This window comes from Rhineura floridana, chromosome 7 (genome assembly GCF_030035675.1).
Source record: "Rhineura floridana isolate rRhiFlo1 chromosome 7, rRhiFlo1.hap2, whole genome shotgun sequence".
NCBI lineage: Eukaryota > Metazoa > Chordata > Lepidosauria > Squamata > Rhineuridae > Rhineura > Rhineura floridana.
In genome coordinates, this window is record NC_084486.1 from 44598484 (window position 1) to 44606626 (window position 8143).

Consider the following 8143-nt stretch of genomic DNA (forward strand, 5'->3'; position numbering starts at 1 on the left):
AGGGGGGAGTATCCTGTTCACTGCCTGCGTCTGGCTGCAGGGCCTCTGCTGTATCTGGGGTGCTCTGCAGCTGAGGGGGAGAAGGAGCTGGATTCTTAGGAGTCTCCTCCGTGTCTCCTTCTGGGTCTGCTGCTCCTGGGTCTGCTGCTCCTGGGTCTGCTGCTCCTGGGTCTGCTGCTCCTGGGTCTGCTGCTCCTGGGTCTGCTGCTCCTGGGTCTGCTGCTGTTACTCCCGAGTCGTCCTCATCTGAGGAGTCCTCTGACGGGACCATGACACTATCAGACGAGGGGCATGCACCTGCGTCGCCTCTTCCCACGAGCATTCCTCAGGGCCGTACCCCTGCCAGTCTATGAGGTACTGGAGGCGGCCACGATGCCTCCGGGAGTCCAGGATGTGTGCCACTTCGAATTCCTCTTCCCCGTTGACTTGTATTGGTGGCGGGGCAGCGGTTTACTACCCAAGGGGTGAGGCGGGAGAGCAGGAGTCAGCAGTGATCTGTGGAAGACAGGGTGAATGCGGAAGGAGGCAGGGAGTTGGAGCCGGAACGCCACTGGGTTAATTTGCTGGGTGATCTGGAAGGGACCTACGTTCCGAGCCTCCAGCTTGTGCGACGGACGTTGCGAACGTAGGAATTTGGTCGAGAGCCATACCTGGTCCCCTACCTTCAGCGGCGGGCCGAGTTGGCGGTGGCGATCCGCAAAGCGCTTATACGCGTCCTTTGCCTGCTCCAGCTGCTCCTTCAGGACTGCCTGCAGGGCCTGCAACTCCTGCAGCATGACATCTGCTGCGGGGACCGGCGACAGGGGTCGCACTGAGGGGAAGAATCGGGGGTGGTAGCCATAGGAGGCAAAGAACGGGGTCTGGCGTGTGGAGGCATGCACGGAGTTATTATACGCAAACTCCGCCAGAGGTAACAGATCCACCCAATCGTCCTGTTGGAAGCAGGTGTAACACCACAGGTATTGTTCGACGGTGGCGTTGGTACGTTCTGTTTGTCCATCTGATTGAGAGTGGTGGGCGGAGGACAAGTGGATCTGGACGTTCAGGGCCCGAAACAGGGCCTGCCAGAACCGGGCTGTGAACTGGGCTCCTTGGTCAGATATCAGGTGGTCGGGAAGGCTGTGCAAATGGAAAACCTGGGTCAAAAACAGTTGCGCAGTTTCCGGGGCAGAGGGTAGTCCGGCACAGGGGAGGAAATGGGCCATCTTAGTGAATAGGTCGATGACTACGAGGATGGTGGTCATTCCTCGGGAGGCCGGTAAGTCCGTGATAAAATCCAGGGAGACCGAGCGCCAGGGCCCTGGGGGGTAGGCAGTGGGAGCAGGAGCCCCGGGGGCTTGCCGGGGTGGCTCTTGGATCGCTGGCAGGTATCACAGGCTGCTACATAGTCCTTGATGTCCGCTTGGACCCGGGGCCACCAGAAATCCCGTAGGACCAGGTGGAGGGTTTTATATGTTCCAAAATGCCCTGCAGGCTGGCTGTCATGGCGGAGGTGGAGCACCTCTCCCCGCAGAGCTCCCGAGGGAATGTACAACCGGTTCCAGTGGTACAAGAGGCCCTGTTGCAAGGAAAAGCGGCTGTCCCGGGCAGGCGTCCCTGACTGGAGCTCTCGCTGCTGGGCCAGGGTGTAGGGGTCCTTTTGCTGCTGTTCCTGCACCCGGTCCAGTAGGGGTTGTGGCTGGTGGGTCGCGGCGAAGTTCTCTGGGCGGAGGATTGGGCGAAGGGGGCGATCGACCTGCTCGGCTCTGTATTCCGGCTTGTGAGAGAGCGCGTCCGCTTGTGTGTTTCGGCGGCCAGGGAGGTAGGTGACCGTGAACTGGAACCGGGAGGAAAACAGGGACCACCGGATCTGGCGTTGGTTCAGCCATCGGGCGTTTTGCAGGTGCTCCAGGTTTTGATGGTCCGTTCGTACCTGTACCGGATGGCGTGCCCCTTCCAAGAGATGACGCCAGGTCTCGAAGGCTACTTTGATGGCCAGTAACTCCTTCTCCCAAATGGTGTAGTTCTGTTCCGAAGCGTTGAGTTTCCGGGAGTGGAACGCACAGGGGAGCAGGGACTGCTTGCTCCCCACTGGCTGTAGTAGGACCACTGCCACTGCCTTATCGGATGTGTCGGCCTCTACTATGTAAGGTCGGGTGGGGTCGGGTTGCTGGAGGATGGGTTCAGACGTAAAGGCGTGTTGGAGGCGCCGGAAGGCCTGTTGAGCGGCCTCCGTCCAAACAAACTTCTCTTTGCCTCGAAGCAGGTCTGATATGGGAGTGGTGAGTTTGGAGAAGTGGGAGATGAACCGGCGGTAATAGTTGGCAAAGCCCAAGAAGCGCTGCACATCTTTGGGGCTTCAAGGAGCTGCCCAGTGGAGGATGGTCTCAATTTTGGCGGGGTCCATCTGGATACCCGAGGGAGAGATCCGATGGCCTAGGAAATCCACGGTAGTGAGGTCAAAGGTGCATTTTTCTAGCTTGGCGAAGAGGCGGTTCTCCCGCAGGCGCTGCAGCACCGCCCGAACGTGCTCCTTATGTTCCAAGGGGTTCCACGAGTAGATCAGGATGTCATCCAAGTAGATCACCAGGAAGCGGTCTAGGAGGTCCCGGAGGATGTTGTTCATGAAGTGCTGGAAGATGGCAGAGGCGTTGCACAAGCCAAAAGGCATCACAGTGTACTCAAAGTGCCCATAACGGGTGCGGAAGGCCGTCTTCCACTCATCGCCCTCCCACATACGCACCAGGTTGTAGGCCCTCTCAGGTCCAGTTTGGTGAACATGCAAGCACCTCGCAGCCACTCTAATAGTTCTGGGATCAGGGGCAAAGGGTATCGATTCTGAACTGTAATCTGGTTGAGGGCTCGGTAGTCATTGCACAGCTGGAGTTCCCCAGATTTCTTTTTTTACAAAGAGGACAGGGGCGGCTGCAGGGGACGTGGAAGGGCAAATGAACCCTCGGCACAGGTTCTGGTCTAGGAACTCTCTGAGGGCTGCCAGTTCGGGTTCCGACAGGGAGTAAAGCCGGCCCACGGGAATCTTGGCTCCGGGAAGCAGGTCAATGGGGCAGTCGTAAGAACGATGGGGTGGCAACTGGTCTGCCTCTTGCTTCCCAAAAACATCCTCGAACTCCCAGTACTGTTCTGGTAAGGCCTCTAGCGCGGAGCTTGCCTCCCGGGTCATCAGGCTCCTTCGGCCTCCAGCAGTTGGCTTGGCAATAGGGGGATCTGAGGGTCAGTCGGCCCGTGGACCACTGGATGATGGGGTCATGCCGCTGGAGCCATGCCAGGCCCAGCACGACCGGGAAGTGGGGCGCAGCAGCCAGGTAGAACTGGAGGCTCTCCTGGTGCTCCCCCAGGGCCATGTCAAGCGGCACTGTCTCCTGTACTACAGGGCCCAAGGCGAGAAGCCGGCCATCAATAGTCTCCACCAGGAGGGGGCGGCGAATGGGTTGACTAAGAACCCGGTGGAGATTGGCAAAGGACACGTCCATAAAATTGCTGGTGGATCCCAAGTCCAGCATGGCTGGTACTTGTAGGGTACCCCTTCCGGGGACTGTCAGCGAGAGCAACACAGTCAGATGCTTGGGCGGTGAGGAACTGAGGTGGCAGGCCCCTTGAACCACGAGGTTGCCCTGGCTCAAGGGCCTGTGAAGGCCGGGGCATGGGCGTTTCCCAAGGCCGGGGCTGTGGGTCGTTTCATGGAACACTGGGCTGCAAAATGTCCCGGGGTCCCGCAATACAGGCAGAGGCCCTGTTGCTGGCGCCGCAGCTTTTCGGCCGCAGAGAGACGTGGCCGAGCCCCTCCCAGCTGCATAGGTTTGGCCGAGGGTGTAGGGTCCTTGCCGGTGGGCTCCGAGGGCCCAGCCACTGGGGCTGACGCTCTGTAGACTGGCCGGGGTCGGTTGGCAGCACGCCTGCTTTCCAGCCTCCCGTCAATCTGGAGACACAGGCGTATGAGGGCTTGCAGGGTTCCAGGGCGCTCCACCCTAGCTAGCTCATCCAGAAGCTCATCCGACAGCCCCTCCTGAAATTGGTCCATGAGAGCTGCTTTGTTCCAGCCCAGGTTTTGTTGTAATAAATGAAAGTCTGTTACATATTTCCCCAAGGGGCGTCGGCCTTGCCGCAGCCTGCATATGTGGCGGTTGGCTGTGGCTGATTGGACTGGGTCCTCAAACATAGCCTTCAGTTCTCTGGTGAAGGCGGCTAGGTCGTTGAGCACGGGGCTCCGCTCGAGGAGCAGGGGCGTGGCCCATCTAGCTGCGGCCCCGGTGCACAGGCTAATCAAGAATCCCACCTGGGTCTTATCTGGGAAGGCCTCCGGTCATAACTCCATGAAGAGCTGGGCCTGGGCCAAGAAGGCTGAGAGCTGTTCAGAAGCCCCAGTAAATTTCTCTGGGAGGGTCACAGGGCACTTGGCTCTCCCTGTAGGGAGAGGGGGTGGGGCGGCTGCTAGCTGGGTTTGCAAGCCTTGGATGGCCAACAGCAGCTGGTCTACTTGTGAGCGCAGGAGCAAGTTTTCCTGCTGGAGTTGCTCCATGGTCGGCACTTCCCCCACTCCCTCGTTGCTTGCTTTGTTTGGGGCTGACTACAAACTGTCAGCTCTGCACTGAGTCAGCAGTGCCGGTGGGGGCTGGAAATTCCTGGGTCGTTAGCAGGGAAGGGAAGTCCTTAGCCGGCAGTCTGGTTGTAAATCTGCCAGGCCAACGAGGAGGGAACCTGATAAGGGCCAGGCCGGTCTGAAGCTTACTTGCCAAGTCAGAAGTCCAGAAGCGAGGTCAGTAGAGGTCCGGGATCAATTGCCAAAGGGTCAGTCCAAGAGATGCTGCAGGGAAACTAGGTATACACGAAGCCACGCCTGACATTGTAGTCAGCAACAAGCTGAAGCCAGGGTGTGCCTTATAAGGAGCAGGTTTGACAGCAGGTGTGAGCCCTCAGCGTTTTGGCCTTAAGGGGACAGACCTGCCTCTCTTCTGCCTGACCTTCTGCTGTCTACGTTCTGCAGGTGAGGGGGGAGTATCCTGCTCACTGCCTGCGTCTGGCTGCAGGGCCTCCGCTGTATCTGGGGTGCTCTGCAGCTGAGGGGGAGAAGGAGCTGGATTCTCAGGAGTCTCCTCCGTGTCTCCTTCTGGGTCTGCTGCTCCTGGGTCTGCTGCTGTTACTCCTGAGTCGTCCTCATCTGAGGAGTCCTCTGACGGGACCATGACACATTTGCTCAGTTCCAACCATGGTTGTATCATTAAACAATTTAAAACTATGCCGCCCTGGGCTCCTGCTGGGAGGAAGGGCGGGATACAAATTAAATAATAAATAAATAAATAAAACTATGGCATTTTATACCTAAAAACTATCAGTCTATTGTATTTGAGGGACAATATCAGAAAGAAAATATGTGAAGATATGTACTTCTTGATTTATATTATTGAATTGGAAACATACTTCAAATTTTCCATTGTTTCTTAATTAGTCAATAGAAAAGAAATTACGCATAATTAGGGATGCTTCAGTAATTTGATTTCTGTGAATTCTGATATGAACTGACCTGATCCGCAACATCCCGACTAACATGCAGATCAGAATGTAATTATCCTTGAGATTTCATACTTCTCTGAATTTCACAATACAGTTCTTGGCTCAAAAAATATACCACAATGCAATTAAAAATGCATTGTTTAGGATAAAATATGTTTTTTAGAAATTCATCCATCAATTCATCAATTGAGATGAAAAAAATTAAATAATATTTTGTTATTAAATCCAAAAGTAAATACAAATTTCTTATGTATTTTTTCTTTAAAAAATTACAGATTAATGCATATTCAGGGTGGGACAGGTTTATGAATGAACACATGCAAAATTAGCACAGACTGGAACCTTCAAGTCGATTGTGACTTATGGCGACCCTATGAATCAGTGACCTCCAAGTGCATCTGTCATGAACCACCCTGTTCAGATGTTGTAAGTTCAGGTCTGTGGCTTCCTTTATGGAATCAATCCATCTCTTGTTTGGTCTTCTGTGATGTTCCTGTATTAATGTATACAATGGTAAGTGCTGTTTGTATAGAAGATACATGGTAAGTGGAATGAAAGAGGAGGGGGGAGTAAATGAGCAGTAGAATGCTGGATGATTGGCTGAGTGTTAGGATGGCTGAGAGTATAAATGGAAGGATGACAGTTGAATCTGGGTGGACGTTGGTGGGTTGTTTGAGAGGTGTTTGGTGGGGTTTTTGAGAGGAGATTGTGTGGAGAGTTGGTGGATGTGAGGAAAATGTGGAGTTCGGATTAATACTAAGACAAGTACCACAGGAATAGATGAAACCATATGCTTATGTGCCTTTATAAAGTAATCTTGTTATTTCTAATATTTAATAAACACTATTTTGGTTTACCGGAGGCCTGATCCTTGGCTGGGGAATATACAGACCAGAAGGGAGGGCAAGGTGCTTACCAAGGCTGAAGGGAAACTGTAACAATTGGTGGCAGCAGTGAAGGGAAGAATATAACACCACAAGTATCCAGAGCAACACACAGTTGTATGCTTTTTATATAAAGATCAAAGGGATTGGGGACAGCTTAAGCACACAGTCACAGAGGTAACCTGATAGAGAGACTCAGGCAGAGTCTCTGGGAATACTGGTTATAGGACGTGACTGGTGGTGCTGCCTAGCAGGGGGATCTGGTGAGGTCTGTGCTAGAGCGGAGAGAGAAACCATAAAAAAGGACAGTCCAGACTGGTGGAGTCCCTGGTGGTGCCTAGTGACAGGCAGTAGCCACGAGCAGGTAGGAACCTGACAGGGAGAGCCAGGGAAGGGCGTCACAGGTGTTGGCTGTAGCGGTGGGATACGAACAAAAGAGAGTGTGGCGGCTCGCTTGATTACGCTTAGCCGTCGCTGGGATCATATCACCCCAGTGTTATTAGATCTTCACTGGCTACCAGTTGTCTACCAGGCCCAATTCAAGGTGTTGGTGTTGACCTTTAAAACCCTATACGGTTTCGGCCCAGTGTATCTGAAGGAATGCCTCCAGAATCACCGATTGTGCCGCCTGACGAGATCAGCCTCGCAAGACCTTATCTTGGTCCCACCGGTGAGAACAGCCAGGCTGGTACGGACCAGAGAGAGGGCTTTTTCTGTTGTGGCCCCCACCCTCTGGAACTCCCTCCCTCTCGATCTCAGACATGCTCCCTCCTTGTCAAGCTTTCGCCGAGCCTTAAAGACCTGGCTCTTCAGGCAGGCCTACAAGATTGGAACAGATTAACTCTATGTTATAATGAACTGAAGGATGGTTTTTAGCTTAAATTTGTTTGTGTGATATATATATATGTATTGTTTTTTAATCTTGTTGTAAGTCGCCTAGAATGTCCCTAACCCGGACAGATAGGCGACTGAAAAATAAAATTTATTATTATTATTATTAGAGTCCCTAAACAGTGGTGTGGCAAACAGAAATAACAAAACAAGATTACTTGTGAGAGTGACTGGCAAAGAGTGAGTGAACTCAAACACCATGGCTGAATATATAAAGATGAAAAGAGAGGAGCTGGTGGAGAAGTGCATAACATTCAATTTACCTCATGAGGGTAAAGGAGTAGATGAACTGAGGGTAGCACTTATAGGATTTGCAACTGCCCAGCAAAAACAACCTGTCAGGGAAGAGACCCCAGAAGGATACTCAAGCAATCCCGCTTATATAGAGTATTTGAGAGAGAAGTTAAAGTTGGAAACTGAGAGAGTGAGGATGGAAGGTGCAGAGAAGGAAAAACAGCGGGAGTTGGAAATTGAGAGATTGAGGAGGGAGGCTGAGGAAAAAGACAAGCAGAGGGTCTTTGCAACGGAAGAGAAGGAAAAACAGCGGGAGTTGGAAATTGAGAGATTGAGGAGGGAGGCTGAGGAAAAAGACAAGCAGAGGGAGTTGGAAACTGAGAGATTGAGGAGGGAGGCGGATGAGAAAGAAAAGCAGAGGGAGTTGGAATTTGAGAGAATGAGAGTGGATGCTGAATTACAGGGGGAAAAGTTAAAATTTGAAAGAGAGAAGTTTCATTCTGATGAAACAAGAAAGGACAGAAATGAAACAAAGATAAAGGTTACACCAAAAGACTTTGCAGTGTTTGAGCCTGGACAAGATCCACAGATTTACCTCAGCACTTTTGAAAAGGCAGCTCAATTGT